At 47.7% G+C, this 20453-nt stretch overlaps 1 protein-coding gene across 1 annotated transcript in view; it reads left to right on the top strand.

Annotated features, from left to right (window-relative positions):
* The first annotated feature begins 832 nt into the window (after positions 1-832).
* The window catches only part of RASGEF1C (RasGEF domain family member 1C), a 71609-nt gene continuing 51988 nt past the window's right edge, over positions 833-20453 (top strand). Inside the window, exon 1 of the mRNA XM_037058028.1 lies at positions 833-923. The gene's annotated coding sequence lies outside the window, so the exon portion shown is untranslated. The remainder of the gene's footprint in view (positions 924-20453) is intronic.

The raw sequence follows: 20453 nt of genomic DNA, 5'->3' as shown, positions 1-20453 counted from the left end.
GGCTCCCACGCTGGCCCGCCCTCGTCCCTCCCTGGAAGGAGCCTCCTCCGACGCAGCTGTGACCACAGCTGTGACCGCCGTCTCACGCACACCTGCACACTGCACACTGCTCACACACACCTTCACTTGCACATCATCGAGTGGCAGGCCTCACACTTAGGACATCTGGAACCTCGACCACACTGCTTTTCCTGCCGGTTGATCCTAAACAGTCGAGGGTTGTTGGTGATGATGATGGTACCAGTGCTCAAGATGCAGATTCCCGGGCTCCGCCCAGACCCCTGAGTCCCAGGTCATCTCAGAGCCTCAGCATCAGCGCTGTAAACGACTTCCCAGGGAAACCGGGTTCCTGGGCCTGCCCTCCCCCCACTCCCCAAGGCCTGGCGCTGGGGTGGGGGCGGGGTCGTGGTCGTCCCTGCAAATCACAGTTGAATGACCACCTCAGGACGCGAGCCCAGAGGAACAGCCAGGGCCTAGCCCTGAGAGTAAAGGGTGGACCGGGTACGGTGGTGCCAGGGGTTTGCCGGGGAGTCGAGTCAGTGGGGGATTAGTTCGGGTGCAAAGTCAGGGAGGAGCCGTGCTCAGGGCGCGGAGGTGGGAAGCGAGCCACAGCCCAGGGCCCTAAACCCAGGACGCTTGCCCTTGACCCCGAGGCCTGGAGCAGGTGAGGCTGGTGGGCAGGGCCTCTGAGGCTCCCCCAGCTGCAGCGGGGGCGCGGGAAGGGCGCCGCAGCCCCACCCCGCCGGCGCGCCCGCACGCCCCAGCGTGTGGCCGCCAGGGGGCGCCGCGCCGCTCGGCCGTCAGAGCGCCGCGGCGGGCTGCGCCCGGGAGCCGCGGCAGCGGGCGGCCCCAGGTTCCCCGGTAGCGGGAGCAGCAGGCACTGCCCATGGGCCCGGCCCGGGGTCCGGGCTCGCCGGGATCCGGTGAGTGGGGGCGCGGCGGGGCGGGACGCGGGCGCCACAGGCCGGGAGGGGCGGCGGCGGCTGGCCAGGGGTCGGGACGCAGAGGTGCGGGCGGCGAGCCCGGGGGCGCGCGGCCTGACTCCGGGCACAGGTGAGCGCGCGGCCGGCACTGCGCGCAGTTGCCCGCCCGCGGGCCCGGGGGCGCGGCGGGGGGCGGGGCTGCGCGGCGCGGGTATGGGCGCCGGGCGCGGGGCGCCTGCGGGCCGGGGACCCGCGGAGGACACACCCCCGGTGGCGCGGGGAGAGGCCGCGCCCCTGGGCGCGAGGAGCAGGCGTCTTCAGGAACTCGGGCACTGGAAAAGCCAGCCTGGACCCAAGGCCTCCACCCGCCCTGGGCCTCAGTTTCCCGGTCTCTGAAATGGGACCGGCTGGGCTGACCTGCCGGGTGCGTGTGGAGTGGGGGAACGGCCTTGTCCGGGCGTCCGGGGACACAGGGGGCTGCTGTTTGCAGCTGGGGTCGACGGAAAAAAGGACCGATGCCGCCATCAGAGCACGGGGGAGCCGCGGCCAGCTCGGGTTCTGGGCGTGTCCCCCGAGCAGGGAGAGCACGCGGGCGCGGGGACCCCAGTCCCCCTTCTCTCTGTCCAGGCGGGGACAGAGGTGCCGGGTCCCGCCCCCTGTTCAGTGTGGGGGAGCGTGCCCAGAAGGGGCAGGGCAGTTTGGGGTGTGGAGGGGCTCACCCCGCCCCCCCGCCTCCCCCCCTCGCCTCCCCCCCCCCCCGACTGGCCACGATGAGGCAGGCGTTCGGCTGAGCTTAGGGGGGCCGAGAAGTGCCCGGGAAGGTTTACCTGCCTGGGAGGTGCGGTGTCCCCCCTTACAGTGAAATAACTGAGGCTTAGAGAGGTTACAGGACTTGTTCAAGGTCTCAGGACCAGGACGTGGCAAAGCTGGGGGGCCTTTGACTGGGGCAGGACTGGCGACCCGGAGAGGCCTGACTCGGAGAGGCCTGCAGTGGGTTGCAGAGCCGCTGCCATGCCGGCCCCAGTAGGTAGGGGGTGGGATGGGGGGAGGGGGCGGGCGGGCCACGGATCAGGAGAAAACCCGGGGTCGTGGCAGAGAGTGAGTGCCAGGGAGAAAATAAAACGGGGCAGTTGGGGTAGGGAGACACTGGGGTGGGGGCAGAACCTTAGTCTACCCCCGGGACGGTGGCCCTGAGCAGTAGTGACCCCTGGCTGCGAGGTGACTGGAAGGGTCTGAGGGAACCTCAGCTGCGTGGCCCCAGAGGCAGGCCCGGCTGCTGGGTGGAAAGAGTTGTGAGAGCCAGGGAGGGGGGCTATGGAGTGTGGATTTCCTCGGGTGTCTGCGAAGCCTTGGGAGGGATTCGCATTTGAGGACAGAAAGGAGGCCCCTGAGGTGGGTGCAGGGGGAGGAGGGGAACTGCCAACAGGCTGCCCCTATTTGGGGTCCACCCCAGGGGCCCTGCAGCCACAGGGCCTGACAAGACAAGGGGGCAGGGTCTCCTGCAAGGGGTCCAGCGGCCAGCGGTGGTGGACAGGGGAGCCCTGCCCCTCTCCCTGCACCCTCCCGGAGCCCAGCAGCTGAGGGAGCACTTTTGTAGAGCTTGCAGAGATGTGGTGCTGGGCATTTGGGGCTGGCTGTTTCAACGAGTCTGTGTCCTCTGGACACGTTTCCACCAGCCCTCATTTGCACTTTGTCCTGTTGCTCCAGCCCTCATTTGCACTTTGACCCCAACCTGGAGGCAGCCCTGCTCCCGCACCTGTCCGTGGGGTGGGACTCAGAAGCCAGGGTCTGCACCTTACGTGTGCTTCTTGCTGTCTTGGCGCCTTCTCAGTGGACTGAGACCAGAAACCTTTTTTTTTTTAAATCAAAGGTTTAACATACCCATTTTCTTTCTCCCACAGTAAGAGCCTGGTTCCCCAAAACGTCAGTGTATTTAATCATTTGCTTCGTCTTAGAATGCACCCAAAATGATTTCTGACTCTCTGCACCCAAACCAGTACCAACCAAACCCGACTCGGTCAAGTTCAGGACTTCCTGGGACAGTTGGCACAGTGGGTTACCAGTTTGGTATGCCATTAGCTTCCTCTGTTTCTTTTTGCACACAGTTTGAGTTTCCCCCCTTTTACTTTTTCATTATAACTTCATTTGTCTAATAAAAGTCCCTGTCTCTTCCTCCTTGTTCCCACACTCTGGATAACCATTTGAAATATGGTTTTTAATCTTTCCTGGTTTTCTTTGCCATGCAAGCCATTTATTTACACTATCACAAAGGTAGCGTACACATCTCCCTCGCACCTTGCCGTCTCTACATCAAACTCCCTTCCCAGTGGCTCACAGACCCTTTCTTCACTCCACTGTGTGGCCACCTGTGTGCCCCTCGGTGTCCGTGCAGTGCTTGTCCGGCTGTGGCATGCGGATCCAGGTTCGGCTCCTTCCAGGCCTTTGTTGCTAAAAATCATAAAGCAATGCATAACCTTGCACCACATAGGTTGTTTGTATTTCTGGAGGTGTCTCTTTAATTCCTGGAAGTAGAAGTAACTATGGACTTACTTCGGTGGCTGTTCCCAAGTTCCCTTGCGCCATAGTCTGTGCTCCCATCAGGGTAGGGGCCAGTGCCTGCTGCCCTCCCTGCTGCTGCCTCTGAGAGCCAGAAAAGAGCATCTCCACACATCTTCTTAAAATATATATATTTTATCAACTATGCTGTTACCATTGTCCCTTTTCTCCCATTTATTCCTCTCCAGCCTGTACCCCCCTTCCCACCTTTCCCCACCTTGCTTCATGCCCATGGGTCGTACATACAAGTTCTTTGGCTTCTCCATTTCCCATACTATTCCTAACCTCCCCCTGTCTGTTTTGTACCTACCATTTATGCTTCTTATTCCCTGCACCTTTTCCCCCATTCTCTCCCCTCCCGCTCTGATTCCCCTGCTGATAACCCTCCATGTGATCTCTATTTCTTTGAATCTGTTCCTATTCTAATTGTTTGCTTAGTTCATTTTTGTTTTTGTTTTTTTAGGTTCAGTTGTCGATAGTTGTGAATTTGTTGTCATTTTACTGTTCATATTTTTATCTTCTTTTTCTTAGATAAATCCCTTTAACATTTCATATAATAAGGGCTTGGTGATGATAAACTTCTTTAACTTCACCTTATCTGGGAAGCATGTTATCTGCCCTTCCATTCTAAATGAAAGTTTTGCTGGATAGAGTTATCTTGGATGTAGGTCCTTGCCTTTTGTGACTTGGAATACTTCTTTCCAGCCCCTTCTTGCCTGTAAGGTCTCTTTTGAGAAATCAGCTGACAGCCTGATGGGAACTCCTTTGTAGGTAACTGTTTTCTTTTCTCTTGCTACTTCTAAGATTCTCTCCTTATCTTTAGTCTTGGGGGATGTAATTATGGTGTGCCTTGGTGTGTTCCTCCTTGGGTCCAACTTCTTTGGGATTCTCTGAGCTTCCTGGACTTCTTAGAAATCTGTTTCCTTTGAGAGATTGGGGACATTCTCTTTTATTATGTATTCAGATAAGTTTTCAATTTCTTGTTCTTCCTCTTCTCCTGTCATTCCTATGATTTAGCTGTTGGAAGGTTTAAAGTTGTCCTGGAGGTTCCTAAGCCTCTCCTCATTATTTTGAATCTTCATTTCTTCATTCTGTTCTGGTTGAATATTTATTCTTCCTTGTGCTCCGAACCATTGATTTGAGTCCTGATTTCATCCCCTCACTGTTGGTTCCCTGTGCATTTTCCTTTATTTCACTTTGCAGAGCCTTCACTTTTTCCTCTATTTTGGGACCATATTCAACAATTCTGTGAGCATCCTGATTACCAGCATTTTGCATCTGATAGATTGGCTATCTCTTCATGGCTTAGTTGTACTTTTTTTTTTAGCTTTGATCTGTTCTTTCATTTGGGCCGTATTTTTGTCTCAGATCACCTGTTACGTAGTAAGGGGCGGAGCCTTAGGTGTTCACCAGGGCAGGGCAACCCCCCCGTGGCTGCGTTGTGGTGCTGTATGGGGGGGAGTGGGGGAGGGCCAGAGAGGGAACAGTGTGGCTTGCTCTGCTCTCTGCCAGATTTCAGTCACTTCCCCGATACCCACAAGCAAAGTGGGCCCTTCTGTTGCTAATNTCTGTGAGCATCCTGATTACCAGTGTTTTGCATCTGATAGATTGGCTATCTCTTCATGGCTTAGTTGTACTTTTTTTTTTAGCTTTGATCTGTTCTTTCATTTGGGCCGTATTTTTGTCTCAGATCACCTGTTACGTAGTAAGGGGCGGAGCCTTAGGTGTTCACCAGGGCAGGGCAACCCCCATGGCTGCGTTGTGGTGCTGTATGGGGGGAGTGGGGGAGGGTCAGAGAGGGAACAGTGTGGCTTGCTCTGCTCTCTGCCAGATTTCAGTCACTTCCCCGATACCCACAAGCAAAGTGGGCCCTTCTGTTGCTAATTCCTGGGTCAGTGGGCTTGTGTATGTTCCAGGACCCCGTGGGTCTCTCCAACGAGCTCTCCTGTGAGGCTGGGAGACTCTCCCACTGCTGCCTCAACCCCCACTGTGTTTGCAGTCAGAGGTTTGAGGCTTTATTTCCCCGCTGGGACCCTGGGTTGTGGGTCTGTCTGGGTCCCCAGTTGTTCCTCCCAGTTTATCTGCACGTGAATGTGGGACCGCCTGGTCCTCCAGCTGCCGCCTCACCGTGAGTCCTCTCCACCTGGCTGCCTGTCTCTGCCCCTCCTACCATCTGGGTGAGTGTGCCTTCTTTAACTCCTTGGTTGTTGGACTTCCATACAGTTCAGTTTTCTGTCAGTTCTGATTGTTTTTTTGTTTTTAAATTGTTGTTGTCCTCCTTTTGATTGTGCGAGAAGCCCAGTGTGTGTACCTATGCCTTCATCTTTGCCAGAAGTTCCACGCATCTTAATTTACATTTCTATCTTTGTTAGTGAAACTGGACGTCTTTTCACAAGTTTATGAGGCATTTTTTTGCGAGTTTCTTTTCTGTGAGTTTCTGTGAGTTATCTTCTCTGTGAGTTTCCTATCCTTATATTTTGCCCATTTCCTATTGGAGTTTTGGTCATTTTCTCACCTTGAATTTAAGTTTGTTTAAAATACATATTAGATTATTAGTGTTTTATCTTTGTTATATTGCAAGTATTTCTCCCAGGGTTTTTTTCACCTTACGTATGGTGGCTTTTGCCATTAAAAGCTTTCCATTTGTATGTAGTTGATTTAATCATGCTTCTCTTTTATCATACCTAGATTTCTCATTTTTATTGAATGTATCAGGGTGACACTAGCTAACAAAATATACAGGTTTCAGTGTACAATTCCACAACACAAGTCTACACTGTAGTGTGCGTGCACCACCCCACATCAGGTCTCCTTCATCACCATTTATCCCCCGCACCCTCTCCCACCTCGCCCTCCCCCCAGCAGTCAGCACACTGCTGTCCCTGACCATCTTCTTTTTGGCTCAGTCTCTCCACCCCCAACCCAACCCTCAGCCCCTCACTGCCCCTCACTGCCCCTCACTGCCCCTCACTGCCCCTCACTGCCCCTTACTGCCCCTACCGGACAGCTGTCAGCCAGCTCTCCGAGTTCCTCTCTCCATTCCTGGTTAGTTCAGCTTGTTCATTAGATTCCTCATATGAGTGAGATCATGTGGTATTTGTCTTTCTCTGACTGGCTTATTTCTCTTAGCATCATGTTCTCCAGGCCCATTCATGCTGTGGCAAATGGTAAGATTTCCTTCCTTCTTTAAATTATATTTGATTGATTATGCTATTACAGTTGTCCAGATTTTTCCCTCTGCCCCCCACCTCTCAGCATCCCCCCCAAATAAGTCCCCCACCATTGTTCATGTCCGTGGGTCATGCGTGTAATATCTCTGGCTACTCCATTTCCTGTGCTGTACTGTACACCCCCAGGGCTATTCTGTAACTACCCCTTTGTACTTCTTAATCCCCTCCCCTCTTCACCCATAACCCCCTCTCATTTGACAACCATCAGAAAAGATTTCCTTCTTTTTTACAGCCGAGTAGAATTCTGTGTAGATGTCCCATAGTGGTTTTATCCACTCACCTACTGATGGGCACTTGGGCTGCTTCCATGGCTTGGCGATTGTAAATAACACTGCAATGAACATAAAGATGCACAAATTCTTTCAAATTGGCGTTTCGGGTTTCTTTAAGTATATCCCCAGAAGTAGAATCGCAGTTCAATTTTTAATTTTTTGAGGTATCTTCATACTGCTTTTCACAGTGGCTGTACCAGTCTGCATGTTAATAAACAATGCACTAGGGCTCCCCTTTCTCCGCATCCTCACCAGCACTTGCTGTTTGCTGGTTTATTGATGATGGCCATCATGGCACAGGTGTGAGGTGATATCTCCTTGTGGTTTTAATTTGCATTTCTCTGATGATTAGTGATGTTGAGCTTCTTTTCATATGTCTATTGGCCATCTGTGTGCCCTCTTTGGAGAAGTGTGTATTCAGATCCTTGCCTACTTTTTAATTGAATTGTTTTGTTGTTATTTTTAATACATTTTGGGATATTAACCCCTTATCAGATGAATCACTGGGAAACATATTCTCTCATTCAGTGAGTTGGGGTTTTTTTCATTTTGTTGATGGTTTCTTTTGCTGTACAAAATCTTTTTGGTTTGATATATTTCCATTTGTTTATTTTTTTTCTTTTGTTTCCCTTGCTCAAAGAGATATATCAGAAAATACTGCTATGATCAATGTCTGAGAATTTACTGCCTATGTTTTTATTTTAGGATTTTTATGGGTTTGAGTCTAGCATTTAACATTTTAGTCCATTTTGAGTTTATTCTTGTGTGTGGTGTAAGAGGTGGTCAAGTTTCATTTTTTGCATGTATTTGTCCAGTTTTCCAACACCATTTATTGAATAGACTATCTTTAGCCCAGTGTATGTTTCTGCCTCCTTTGTGAAATATTAATTGACCATAAAGGCATGGTTTTATTTCTGGGCTCTCTATTCTGTTTCATTGATCTATGTGTCTGTTTTTATGCCAGTACCAGGCTGTTTTGGTTACTATGGCCTTGTAGTATAGTTTAATATCAGGTAACATGATTCCTTCAACTTTGTTCTTCTTTCTCAAGATTCCTATGGCTACTCAGAGTCTCTTGTGGTTCCATATACATTTTTAGAGTATTTGTTCTTGATCTGTGAAATATACCATTGGAATCTTCATAGGAATTGTGTTGAACCTGCAGATTGCTCTGGGTAGTATAGACATTTTAATGATGTTAATTCTTCCTATCCATGTATATGATATATTCTTCCCGTTATTTCTATCTTCTTCATTTTCTCTCTTCAGTGTCTTATAATTTTCCAAGTGCAGATCTTTTACATTCTTGGTCAAATTTACTACAAGTACCTTATGTTGTTTTTGCAAAAGTAAATGGGATTGTTTTCTTAATTGCTCTTTCTGATAGTTCATTATTAGTGTATAAAAGTGCCACCAATTTCTGAATGTTAACTTTGTATCCTGCTACTTTGTTGATTTCATTTATTAGATCCAGCAACTTTTTTTAGACTCTCTAGGGTTTTCAGTGAATAATAACAGTTTAATCTCTCTTTTCCAATTTGGATGCCTTTTATTTCTTTTTCTTGTCAGACTGCTGTGCCTAGGACTTCCAGTGCTATGTTGAATAAAAGTGGTGGAAGGAAACATCCTTGTCTTGTTCCTGTTCCTGATACTAAGGGAAACACTTGTAGTTTTTTTCCCCGTTGAGTATGATATTGGCTGTGAGTTTGTCATATATAGCCTTTATTACATTGAGGTAAGTTCCCTCTATTCCCACTTTGCTGAGTTTTTTTAATCACAAATGGGTGCTGGGTTTTATGAAATGGTTTTTCTGTATCTATTGACATGATAGTGTGGTTTTCATCCTTCATTTTAATTATGTGGTATATCATGTTTATTGATTTGTGGATATTATACAAACCTTGCATCTCCATAATAAATCCCACTTGATCATGGAGTATGATATTTTTAATGCATTGCTATATTCAATTTGCTAATATTTTGTTGAGGATATTAGCATCTATATTCATCAGGGATATTGACCTATAATTTTCTTTTTTTTTTTCGTAGTGTCTTGATCTCGTTCTAGAATCATGATAAGGCTGGCTTTGTAAAATGAGCTTGGGAGTCTTCCCTCCTCATGAATTTCTTGGAATAGCTTGAGAAGAATAGGTGTTAGTTGTTTTTTGAGTGTTTGTAAATTCACCTGTGAAACTGTATCTGGACCAGGACTTTGGTTAATTGGGAGTTTTTGGATTTCTGCTTCAGTTTTGCCAAGTGTTATCTTTTCTCAGATTCTCTGATTTTTCCTGATTTAGTTTTGGAAGATTAGGTGTTTTTAGAAATTTATCCATTTCTTCCAGATTATCTAATTTGTTGGTGTGTAGTTTGTAATATTTTCTTAAAATCCTTTGTATTTCATAGGTGTCAGTTGTTACTTCTCCTCTTTCATTTCTGATTTTATTTATTTGGTCCTCTCCCCTCTCTCTTTTTTTCCTGGTAATTCTGGTTAAAAATGTGTCAATCTTGTTTATCTTTTCAAAGAACCAGCTCTTGGTTTAATTGATCTTTTGGTTTTTTTTAAGACTCTATTTCTTCTATTCCTGCTCTGATCTTTATTATTTCTTTTCTTCTACTCATTATGGGCTTTGTTTTGTTCTTTTTCCAGTTCTTTTAAGTCTAAAGTTAGATTGTTTGTTTGAGATATTTTGTTTGGTTGTTTCTTGAAATAGACTTTGTGTAATGCTATGAATTTCCTTCTTAGGACTGCTTTCACTGTGCCCCATCGACTTTGGGGTGTTGTGTTCTCATTTTCATGTCTTCAAGGTATCTTTTGATTTCTTCCTTGATCTCATTGTTCACCCCATTCATTGTTTAGTAATATGTTATTCGGGCTCTACATGTTTTTGTATTTTTCAGTTTTCTCCTTGTGATTGATTTCTCATTTCACAGCACTATGGTCAGAGAAGATGCTTGATAGGATTTCAGTCTTCTTGAACTTGTTGAGACTTGTTTCATCTGTCCTAGGAAACGTTCCACGTGCACTTGAAAAGTATGTGTATTCTGCCGCTCTGGAGTGAGATGCTCTGAAGATACCGATTCAATCCGTTTGATCTAGTCTGTCATTTAATGCCACTGACCCTTGTTGGTTTTCTGTCTGGAAGATCTACGATCGATGACGATGGGTCATTAAAATCCCCTGCTGTGCATGTATGTCCATCAAGGTTTGCCTTATGTGTTCCGGTGCTCCAGTGTTGGGCGCGTGTATATCGATGTGGGTTATGTCCTCTTGTTGAATTGCTCCCTTTTTCACTGTGTAGAATCTTCCTCGTCCCTCATTGTACAGCCTTTGTTTTAAAGTCTGTTCTGTCCGATGTAAGATTTGCTACCCCAGGATTTTTCCCACTTTCCATTTGCATATCTTTTTCCACCCTTCACTTTCATCTGTGTGTGCCTCTTGTTCCGAGGTGGGTCTCTTGAAGGCAGCATATGTGTGGGTCTTGTTTTCATCTCCATTCAGCTGCCTACATCTTTTGATTGGAGGATTTAAGCCATTTATACATTTCAAGTGATTGTTGATAAGTACATATTTATTGCCATTTTATCCTTTTAACTATATTCCTCCTCCTTTTCTGCTTCCTCTTCCTCCTTCTTTCAGGCCCTTGAACATTTCTCATAATAACAATTTGGTGGCAACAAACTCCTTCAGCTGTTTTCTTGTCTGGGAAGCTCTTTATTTCTCCAATTCTGAGTGGAAGTCTTGCTGGGTAAAGTGGTGTTGGTTTTAGGTCCTTGTTTTTCATCACTTTGAATATTTCATGTTTGTCTCTTGAGGCCTGAAATGTGTCTGTTGAGAAATCAGCTCACAGTCTCATAGGAGCTTCTTTGTAGGTGACTAACTTTCTTTCTCTTGTGGCTTTCAAGATTCTCTGTCTTTGGCCTTTGCTGTTTTAATTATGGCATGTCTTGGAGTGGGCCTCTTTGGGTCCATCTTGTTTGGGACTCTGCACTTCCTGGGCTTGTGTTCTTTTTTTCTTCACCAGGTTAGGGACGTTTTCGGTCATTATTCTTCAAACAGAGTTTCAATCCCTTGCTGTCTCATTTCTCCTTCTGGTGCCCCTATGATGTGGATGTCATTGGTTCATGACCTTCTCCCAAGGTCCCTTAAAACTACCCTCATTTTTTAAATTCTTTTCTTTTTTTATTTTATTGATTATGCCATTACAGTTGTCCCATTTCCCCCCTTCATTCCCCTCCCCCTGCACACCCCTCCCCCCATTCCCTCCCTTTAGTTCATGTCCACAAGTTCTTGTCACAAGTTCTTTAAATTCTATATTTCCCATACTATTCTTGCCCTCCCCTATCTATTTTCTACCTACCATCTATGCTACTTATTCTCTGTACCTTCTCCCCCCTTCTCCTCCTCCCACTCCCTGTTGCTAACCCTCTGTGTGATCTCCATTTCTATGGTTCCACTCCTGATCTAGCTGTCCTCTTAGATTGCTTTTGTTTTAGGTGTGGTTGTTAGTAACTGTGAGTTTGCTGTCCTTTCACTGTTCATATTTTTTATCTTCTTTTTCTTAGATAAGTCCCTTTAACATTTCATAAAATAAGGGCTTGGTGATGATGAACTCCTTTAACTTGACCTTATCTGAGAAGCACTGTGTCTGCCCTTCCATTCTAAATGAAAGCTTTGCTGGATAGAGCAATCTTGGATATAGGTCCTTGCCTTTCATGACTTGGAATACTTCTTTCCAGGCCCTTCTTGCCTATAAGGTCTCTTTTGAGAAATCAGCTGACAGTCTGATGAGCACTCCTTTGTAGGTGACTGTCCCCTTATCTCTTGCTGCTTCTAGGATTCTCTCCTTCATTTTCATCTTGGCTAATGTAATTATGATGTGCCTTGGTGTGTTCCTTCTTGGGTCCAACTTCTTTGGGACTCTCTGAGCTTCCTGGATTTTCTGGATGTCTATTTCCTTTGCCAGATTGGGGAAGTTCTCCTTTATTATTTGTTCAAATAAGTTTTCCACTCATGGCTGTTTCTTTTCCCCTTCTGGTACCCCTATAATTCAGATGTTGGAATGTTTAAAGATGTCCTAGAGGTTCCTAAGTCTCTCCTCATTTTTTTGAATTCTTATTTCTTCCTTCTTTTCTGTTTAGTTGTTTCTTTCTTCCTTCTGGTCCACTCCCTTGATATGAGTCCCAGTTTTCTTCCCATCACTATTGGTTTCCTGTGCATTTTGCTTCATTTCACTTAGTGTAGCCTTCATTTTTTTCATCTAATTTGTGAGTAAAATCAACCAGTTCTGTGAGCATCCTGATCACCAGTGTTTTGAACTGTGCATCTGATAGGTTGACTATCTCTTGGTCACTTGGAAGTATTGGCTCTGGGGCTTTGAGCTGTTCTTCTTCTTGAGCCATAATGTTTTGGTGAGGTCGCACCTGTTATGTATGAGGGGTGAAGCCTTAGGTGTTCTCCAGGGAGGGGCAACCCAGTCACTTGGTTGTGACACTATATGTGGGGGCGGGGTCAGAGACGGGCAGTGGCGCTTGTTCCATGCTCTTTCTAGGATTTCGGTCCCCTCTGCTGCTTCCCACAAGCAAATTGGGCCCTTCTGGTGGTTGTTCCCAGGTGTGTGGGCCTGTGCACCCTCCAGGATCCTGTGGGTCTCTCCAATGAACTCTCTGTGAGCCTGGGAGCTTCTCCTGGCACCTTGACCCCCAAAAGTTTGTCCAACTGGTGCTTTTAGGCTTTAATTCCCAGCTCTGGGGCCCTGATTTGTGAGGTCTGTCTCACTGCTCATTTTTTTGCCTGGTTTATCTGCGCGCAAATGTGTGACTGTAGTCAGCCAGCCACCTTGCGCCCTCACTGGGTCTGTCCGTTGCCACCCCGCACCTGGGATCTGCCATCCACCGCCTGCGGGCCTGGGTCAGTCCGGCTGCTTTTTCCTGCACAACCCCACTCCACCAGCTGCTGACTCCGCCCCTCTTACGGGTCTGGCTGAATGGTTCGTTGTTGTCGGACTTCCATACAGTTCAATTTTCTGTCTGTTTTGGCTGCATTTTTGTTACCTAAACTTTGTTGTCTTTAAACTTGGTTGTGCGAGGAGGCACAGTGTTTCCACCTACACCTCCATTTTGGCTGGAAGTCTCTATTCTCTTTTCTTTTTCCTGCTCTGGTTGTATTTTTTTCCTACCTTGTCTTCCAAATCACTGATTTGATCCTCTGCTTCATCCAACCTACTGTTTATTCCTTCCAGTGTATTATTTGTCTTAGATACTGTGTTTTTCATTTCTGACTGGTTCTTTTTTATGGTTTCTATGTCCTTTTTCATGCTGTCGAGCATCCTTATAACCATTCCTTTGAGCTCTGTATCTGATACGTTGCTTGCCTCCATTTCATTGAGCTCTTTTTCTGGAGATTTCTGCAGTTTCTTCATTTGGAGCCCGTTTCTTAGCCTGCCCATTTTTGCTACCACCTTGTATTTGTTTGTGTGTGTGAAACGGACCTGCTACGACTCCCAGTCTTTGTGGGACGTCCTTACGTAACAGGTGTCCTGTCGGAGCCGGTGGCCTAGTCTCCTTTTTAAAGAACGTAACATTTTTCACTTATTTGCAACTTGCTTTATTTCGTGCAGTGCACACATATTTTTCCATTACAATTTACAGTCAGTGTTATTTAGTATTAGTTTTAGGGGTATCCATAGTGATCAGACAATTGTATGCTTCACAAAATGTTCCCTCCGATATTTCCAGCACCCACTTGGTACCTCGTACCTAACTATTACAATGCTATGGGTTCTCTTCTTTGTGCCATACTTTCATCTCCAAGACTATACCATGTAACTACCAAATTATACTTCCCGACCCCTTCACCTCCTTTCACCCAGTCCCCCAATCCCACTCCCCTCTGGCCCCATCAGGCCTCAGTATCTATGAGGCTGTTTCAGTTTATTTATTTTGCTCCTTAGGTTCCCCATATATCCTGTATGGTATTTGTCTTGCTCTCTGTCTTCTTTCACTCAGCACAATACCCCCTAAGCCTGCCATGTTGTTGCAAATGGCAAGATTTGGTTCTTTTCTACTGTGTAACGGTACCACAGCTTTTTAATCCACTGTCTGTCGACGGACACTGGGGCTGCTTCCGTACCTTGGCGGTTGCAAATGATGCTGCCGTGAACGTGGGGGTGCACATAGTCTTTTAAATTAGTGTTTCGGGTTTCTTTGGATATGTGCCCAGAAGTGGGATTGCTGGGTCTAAGGTAGTTCCATTTTTAATGTTTCTGCAGAACTTCTACACTCTCTCTGATAGCGGCTGCTCTAGTCTGTGTGCCCCCCAACAGTGCACGAGGGGTCCCTTTCCGCCACACCCTCGCCAACACTTGTTGCTTATTGGTTTATTGTTGATGGCCATTCTGACAGGTGAGGTGATGTCTCATTGTGGTTGTATTTGCATTTCTCAGATGATTAGTCGATATTGAGCATCTTTTCTTATGTTCATTTGCTATCTATATGTCCTCTTTGGAGAACTGTTTATTCAGGTCTTTTGCCCGTTTTTAAATTGGATTGTTTGGGGGGGTTGACTTTGAGCTTTATACATTTTTTATAAATTTTGGATATGAACCCCTCATCAGATGTGTAATTGGCAAATATGATCTGCTCTTCGCTGGGTCATCCTTTCCTTGTGTGGACGGGTTCCTTTGCTGTGCAAAACCTTTTTAGTTTGATGTGGTCCCGTTGATTTTACTGCCTATGTTTTCTATTAAGAGTTTTATGGCTTCGAGTCTTAGATTTAAGTCCTTAATCCACTTCAAGTTTATTCTGGTCTACGGTGTAAGAAGGTGGTTTGGTTTCATCGTTTTGCATATATCTGTCTGATTGTCTCAAGACCATTTATTGAACAGACTGTCTGTACACCATTGCATGTTCTGGCCTCCTTCATCAGATATTAATTAATTATACAGGAATGAGTTTATTTCCGGGCTCTCTGTTCTCTTCCATTGATCTGCATGTCTGCTCTTATGCCAGTCCCATGCTGTTTTGATTACTATGGCCTTGTAGTATGGTTTGGTATCAGGTAATGTGATCCCTCCCACTTGGTTCTTCTAAGAGGTAAACTGGTTTTAAAATTCCAGGTAGTGGGAATGATGGAAGTGGGTGGGGGACGGAGGGTGGCCCGGGTGGGGGAATGGAGGAGTTGGTGGCGCCCCACCATCTGGATGGGGGGAGGGCCTCCAGATGTTTAGTTTGTTGCTGTGCATTATGATTTACATACATGTGACAGGTCATCTTTTTATGTTGCAAATATTGTATATCAAATCACTTTTGGGAAATGCTAAAAGGAGTTCCCATACTCTTCCCATCAGGCTGTGCTCTAGGGGCACACTCACCACTTTGGGGACCACTAAGTTAATCAGACCACGTGGCCACCAGGGCACCCCTCTCCGCAGGCCCTGGTGAGAGGCCCAGGCTGTCCTGAGCTCACACTGAGTGCGGAGGGCTGAATTCGAGCAAAGAAAACTCTGAGAAGAAAGCCATACCCCGGCTGCTTGGAAAGGTCAACCAGGAGTCAGGCCCAGTGGGGGTGATGGGGAAGGAGGGCAGGAGGAACATGGTCCAAGTCACCAGCCTACGGAGCCTGGTGGCCAAGTTCCAGCGCTCTGCGTCGTGGCCGTGAGCAGCTCGAGGACAGGCACTGGGCCACGCTGTTGCCACTCACAAGCATGCAGGCTGGACGCGTGGCATGTGACGCATGGGAGGGCTCTGATACTCCTCAGCCAGCCGTTTTCTGGTTTCCCTGGCAACCCTCAGCAGGTCTGAAGCACAGGAGAGGTGGTCAGAGGAGGCAGGGGTGGAGGCTGCAGCTCCAGGCGTCAGGGCGGGCCACTCAAACACTCGGACACTGGGACCCTGCCTGGACAGGAGGACATGGGGTGGGGAGTGGCCCTCTCAGATCCTCTGAGAAGGTCAACCACACTTCAGAACCCTGTCAGGGGTTACCGTCACCTGAGCCCGTGAGAATGATGAACTGTCCATCCTTTGCAGCTGTGTCAGGGGTGCTGGTCAGGGTGCTATCCCATCAGCCCCCAGAAGGCGCTTGGCCCTGAGTGCCCCAGGGGCTTTCCCCAGCTCAGTGGTCTCATGACCAGCCTGCCCTGGCAAGCCCTGTAATAATAAAGCGCGGCGCGCACCGCACATAGGGGCGTGTGTGGCCGTGGCCAGGGCCACCGCAGGAGGGCAAGGGAGGCTGAGGTGGCAGAGTGGGGGGCAGCTGCTGTGGGCCGTGAGTTGCAGGGGCCTGTGTTGGAAACAGATGTTGCTGCATGAACGCAGCCCAGTTGTGTTAGCTCTCTGGGCGATGGACTTGAAGCACCTGCACGTCGCAGTTCTGAAACACTTGCCCGGGAAAAACGCCTTTCCAGTTTGTAAGCGGTGAGTGTTTGCCAAAAGGAGGAACAAATGGGGTAACTGTGCCGTCACCAGGTTCGTGAGCAGAGGTGTGGACAGACTGACACATATGCGATAGGATGTAGTCGGGGGCTCTGCCCTGCACCCTCTGCGAAGCCGGCTTCCTGCCCAAGGCCCGAGGCCACCTGCCACCAGGTGGGACTTCGAAGGAGGAAGTCACCGTCATCCCCTTTTTTCCTTAGGAAATGTCCAAAGCCATAAACACACAGAGAATAGATCGGATGGACATGAGCCACTGGGAGGTCACCTCCTGACTCCAGCGGAGGCTGCCCACTCTGTGAGGTTCTTAGAGCCGACCCCTGACCCCACGCCCTCTGTCCTGACCTCGGCATGCAGCTCTGCACTCAGGGACTTGACCGGCCACTGACACCCCTGGTGAAATTAATAATAATTTCTTAATATCATCTAGTAGCCAGTCCATAATCAGTCAAGGGCCCCAATTCTTCAAAAATATCTTTAGACAGTTCATTTATTAATACTCAAGTCAGGATTGAAGCAAGTGCCCACACTGCACTGATTCCTATAACTCTTACGTTGCTTTTATTCCGTAGTAGTCCTTCTTCCCATTGCTTTACTTTTTATGTAAACCGGTCTCCATGCCATTCATCTGCTGGAGAAACTGGGATGTTTGTCCGGTGGGGTGTCCCATGTTCTGGAGTTGGCTGTTTGCCTCCTTCTGGTGCCGCTGAACTTCTGTTTACCCCCGCGTCGCCCCGGGCCAGCTGGCCAGTAGGAATATCGAGCAGTCCTGTGAGCGATTTGAAATGTTCTTGTAGCCACCTTTAAAAAGGTGGAATTAAGAGGAACAGTCTGTTGTATTAACTTATTTAATGCGTTATCATTCCAACCTGTAATCAGTGTAAAAGTTACTGATATATTTTACATTCTTTTCTCATACTGTTTTCAAAGTCAGAGGTGCATTTTGGGCTTACAACACAGCTGTTTCAACATTACATTTTCATCATATGTAAATTTCATGAAAGTTACAGTCAAACAGTTGAAAAACATACTTATTTTTCAATAGCTATTGAATGTTAGGCTTTATGAACTTTTAAAATATCTATACAATCACATGCAGTAAAGACTCGTGACATAACACAAGCGCTCGTAAAACCATCTCCGCAGTCAAGCCGCTTTCACTCGGCGCAACGGTCTTAGAGCACATCCGTGCCATCCCGTGCCATCCCGTGCCCGGGAGGCACTAAGCTGGGAGGCGGGCTCTCAGGTGGCCCCTGCCGAGGCCCGCCCCCCCACACACACAGGCTGCATGGTCCCCTCCCCTACGTGGACCTCTGCCTAGGACAGGACTCCAGGTCCTGAGGCCCCATTATAGGACAGAAGGGCGTTTGCAGCTGTGTTGGGGTCCTGGTCAGTGACATGGAATCAGTGAAAAGAGAGATGATTCTGGGTGGGCAGGCCCTGAGGAGGCCCAGGCCCCCCCTGCAGTCAAGCAGAGGCAAAGCCTGAGAGGNGCGGGGGGGGGGGGGGGGGGGGGGGGGGGGGGGGGGCGGCTCCTGGAGACGAGGGCCTCGGTCTCTGCTGCAAGGCACTAAGCTCTGTCAGCGAGCAGTGAAGTCGGGGGAGAGTCCGGGGGTCAGAAGAGACAGCAGTGCTGCTGCTCTCAGCCTGGGGTTCCCTGAGCAGAGGACCCGCCAAAATGGTCCAGGAACTGGGAGATGATAAGTGTATGTTCCTTTTAGTTTTCAGTTGTGTGTGAAGTTTGTGTTTGTTACACAGCAACAAACAACTAATACATAGACTTGGTTCCCAGGCAGGAAACACACACCTAGGCAGTGGGTTGGGTTTCTGGTTGGGGCACATACGGGAGGCAAGGGATCAATGCTTCTCTCTCATATCCTGTCTCTTTAAAATCAATGAACGTATCCTGGAGTCGAGGATTTAAAAACGCTCACACGTGTGTGCATTGCACCTGCTGACGGACTTGAAGGTTGTTTACACTTCGGGATTATTATACATAAAAGTGCTGTAAACGCTTACATGAACATCTCTGGATGGCTATGTGTTTTCATTTTTCTTGGATAAATACACAGGAGGGAAATGGCCAGGTGATACGGTGAGTTCCTGTTTAATTTTTTAAGAAACTGCCAAATTCTTTTCCAAAGTGGCCGACACACAGCAGTGTGTGGGCCCTGCCTCGTTGGGGCCCCCGGGGGGGTGTCAGGGTTTTCGTTCCGGCCATTCTGGTGAGCGGGGAGTGGCGTCTCATCGCACTGTGGCGTCCATGTGCATTTCCCTAGTGGCTAACGATTTGGGACATTGTTTCTTATGTCTATCTGCCATCTATATATCTTCTCTGATGATGTATCTGTTCAAATATTTTGCACATTTTTACCAGGTTTATTGTCTTGCTGTTTCTTACAAGTTCCTTGTATATTGGAAACAAGTTCTTTATCAGACAAGTGATTTATGAATCTCACCCTGTCACTTTATTCTTTTTTTTTTTTGGTGTCTTTTAAAGAGATGTCTTTAATTTTGATGAAGTCTACATTATCATTTTTTTCAACGGGTTTTGATGTTTAAGGAATGTTCACCTGAGCCAGGGGGTTATAAAGCGTTTCTCCTATGCTTTCTTCTAAAAATGCTATAGGTTTTACTATCAATCTGTGATCCTTTGTGAGTTGATTTTTGCCAGTAATAGGCAGATCGGATCAATGTCGGTTTGTGTCAGACAACCAGTTGTTACAGCACTGTTTGTCCAAACACCCACCTTCATTTGCACCCCCTTTAAAAAACCGACTGGCCACAGATGCAGGGCTGGGCTTCTCGCTGCCTCCGTTCACTGATTTGACCTGGTGCCCACACCCCACCCTCTTGGTTACTGTAGCTTAAATAAAAGAAGGCTCAAGAATGGGGAGTGTGAGTGCTCCCACTTTGCTCTACTTCCTTCAACATAGTGTTTGCTCTTCTAGTTCCTTAACGTTTCAACGTAAATTTTGAAACCAGCTCATCCGTTTCTGATCTGCAGAACAGTTTGGGAGAATTGCCGACCTGACAATACCGAGTTTTCTGGTCTACGAACTGATGTTGTTTGGGTCTTTAATTCCTCTCGGCAATGTTGTGTAGTTTCCCATGAGGAGCTCTTGCAAGTCGTTCCTCAGATTCAGCCTTAAGTACTTTGGTTTTTTATATACGGTAACTAGTATTTTTAAATTTCACTTCCCAACATTTTGTTTCTGGTGTATAGAAATGAGGTAGATAATCCGGATGTGGGTCTCTTACCCTACAACCTTGCTGAACCCACTCACCGGAGCTCCTATTTCAGATTTCCTAAAATTTTCAGTGTAGACGATGGCATCATTTGCAAACAAAGGCAGTTTTACTTCTTCCTTTTCGATCTGGATTGTCTTTACTCCTTGCCTCGCCTCACTGCAGTGGCTCGACGCTCCACTACAGGGTTGACTAGAGGGACGGGAGCAGGCAGGCCTGTCGTCTGCTGATTGTAGGGGAAGCATTCTGTTTTCTACCGCGAAGGGCGGCGTCAGCCATGGGTTTCTCATAGATGCCCTTTCTCAGGTTGGGGGACCTCTCTTCTCGTCCCACATGGGTGAGAGTTTTTATCAGTAGTGCATTTTGGATTCTGTCAGATGCCCTTTTGCATCTAGCAGATGGTCATATGTTTTTTTCTTTTTTCGGGCTGTTCATATGGCCAGTTACTGAGGTTGTGTAACCACCGTTCTATCCAGGCCCCAGAGATTTCATCATCGATATAAAACTCCACAGCCACTTGGGAGCTCCTCCCCCCACCCCCCCGCAGCCCCTGCAGCCACGGGTCTGTGTTCTCACTCTGGGGGTGTGTTCTGGAGAGTTCACATCAATGGAATCACACAGTGTGTGGCCCTTCGTGCCTGGCTTCTTCCACCTAACGGTTTTGGAGATCCAGTCATGCTGTGGTACGTTCCAGCATGTCATTCCTTTGTTTAGCTGAATAACAGCACTTCATTAGACGTATGTGCCGCGGTTGTGTGGCCAGTCACCTGCTGTTTAGAAGCTTAGGCTGCTTCCAT

The sequence above is a fragment of the Sturnira hondurensis genome, unplaced genomic scaffold (assembly GCF_014824575.4).
Source record: "Sturnira hondurensis isolate 20B ecotype Veracruz unplaced genomic scaffold, ASM1482457v3 Scaffold0009776, whole genome shotgun sequence".
Classification (NCBI taxonomy): Eukaryota; Metazoa; Chordata; class Mammalia; order Chiroptera; family Phyllostomidae; genus Sturnira; species Sturnira hondurensis.
This window is presented reverse-complemented; position numbering and strand designations above follow the sequence as displayed.